Raw genomic sequence first — 2,401 nt, forward strand, 5'->3', positions numbered from 1 at the left:
AACTGGTCTGGTTTAAGTGGACTTGCTATGATTCATGCCAAATGTGCAGGAGTAGAGCTGGATAAATAATTGTTCCAAATTTTATTTTATTTTTTAAAAAAGACATCAGTTAGGGTTAATCTGAATTTGTTCATAATTTTTGAGGAATCAAAGAAATTTGCTTTAGGCCTGTTCCAGAGCAGGGATTTGAACGTGGATCTCTCCTATGCCATGTGCATACTGTAACCACAGGGTTAACAGCTTGGGGAGGGCTGGTCAGGGAAAGATATCAGTGGCACTACCACCATCTCCTTTTCCTTGTCCTCTGGCTATTCTGCGAACTATTCAAGTCAAATTTGTGAATAGTTTCAGATTGACCAATACTACATTTTCCATCGAATAAACTATTTGTCCAAAAAAATGAATCCAGCTCTATACAGGAAGCCAAGAGCCTGTTGTCAGGAAGCCAGAAGCCTGCCTAAAGTCCTTCTATTTGGAATAGGATGCATAAAAAGGAACCCTAGGTTTACAGCTGTGTGTCTGGCTGATGGTATCTTGAGAAAGCTACATCCAATAGCCCCATGTCCTGCAAGGAAACTACAATCTACCAACAGGGGTATATATACCTGTGCAAAGTGTGTGTAAAATCCCACCCAATGAGAATATAAGGTAAAGTGTGTCTAATGAGATGAAAGGCAGATGAGAATCTGTCCTTAACACTGTAATGGCCTATGAAGAAACTTAAGAAGCTGGGAATTGGAATAAAATAAGCCACATTGTGTTTTAATTTGGCTTGAGGAGTTTATGAGTCTTTTCCTGAAACTCAGAGATTGGCATTGACAAAAGAATGTATGTTTCAGCTAGAGAAGGATGAAGCTATCTACACAAGCCCTGGCACATACCAAACCAAAATAACTTGTAATTCAATTCTGATATTTTTTCTTTCAGTTATTTTTGTTAATGAATGTTCTTGTTTAAAGTTCAGGACTCCTTGTGGACACTTGCTTTTGTCCACAAAAAGGTACATCACTCACCCAATAGCCTTAGTATAGGAGAAATAGATGCAAGTTGGATCCTTAAAAGATGCTCTCCATATTCTGGTTCGCTAAACAAGAAGCAGATTTGAATTGGGGGACATTTCTCCTTTTACGTTTGTGTTAATATTTTTGTACATCCAGCCAAGACAATTTGTTCTTGGCATTTTTTTCCCCCCATTAACTTTGGGATGGCTGCCATGCAATGCAACACTTCCATTTCCTGGAGGACACCAACAAAGAAACTCACAGATAGCGCCCATTCGATTGTAGGACCAACTCCTACTCCCTTCTCTGCAATTACAGAGGGTCACAGATGCAGTCAAACTAGTGCATGCCATGGAGTGCTGCTCCATAGGGATTCCTCAGCCTTCCACACTGTGACCAGGAAAGAAACAACAACGAGGCTTATGGAATCATGACATGCATCCCTGGGCAGCTGCTCCCAATGTAAGAAATGAACAGGCGTAGAAGGTACTATAGCAGAGTCATGGCTCACCTTCACTGCTGTTCTGTGATTTGGGTGTGAAGAAGATTCCTTATCCCTCCTGCTAGGTCAAATATAAAGTAATAAAGATATTCATAGGGAAACTCTTAGGAAAGAAACACATTGCAAGTGATCAGTGACAAGATTTAACAATAAAAAAGCCATCAAGCTACAGCCACAAGAAAGCCCTCTGAAAATATTCTAGGTTTTTTAACAGATGAGGAAAAGTGGGGTTTTTTTTTTTATAGGTGGCCAAAGAGAATGTAGTGATCTCCCTAGACTTTAGCAATGGTTTTCATACAAACTAGTTTAGCAACTTTATAGGGAAATTGGAAATTGGAAAGCTCCGGTTTGGTTAAAGATTGGCCAAGTATAAACAGAGTAATTTTGAAGGGCACATCATCAAATGAGGGAGAGATGTGAGGTGGATTACCACAGGGATCAATATTGGGACCAGTATTATTTAGTATTCATAAACATAAAATCAGCTTTATCATTCAGAACATTGTGTTCAGATCTGCAGATGAGACAGCAACCTAGAAGGGACTGCAGCACCCCCTCTGAACTACAGAGATCATGAAAGTAGTTCAGAGAAAGTGACAAAAAATGAAGGAAAGGGTAAGCATTTCCATGGATCCCATCGCTGAATTGTCTGAGGGCCTTGTAAGCCTCAACATCCCTATGGCTTAAGGAAGTATCGTTATCCCCAGTGTACAGATAGGGAAGTTGAGGGCTTGGCTACACTTGCAGTTGTGCAGCGCTAGGAGTTACAGCTGTCTTCATACAGCTGTGTAGGGAAAGCGCTGCAGTGTGGCCACACTGACAGCTACCAGCGCTGCAGTGTGGCCACATTTGTAGCATTTGCAGCGCTGTTGGGAGTGGTGCATTGTGGGCAGCTATC

Source organism: Chelonoidis abingdonii, chromosome 2, assembly GCF_003597395.2.
Source record: "Chelonoidis abingdonii isolate Lonesome George chromosome 2, CheloAbing_2.0, whole genome shotgun sequence".
Lineage (NCBI taxonomy): Eukaryota > Metazoa > Chordata > Testudines > Testudinidae > Chelonoidis > Chelonoidis abingdonii.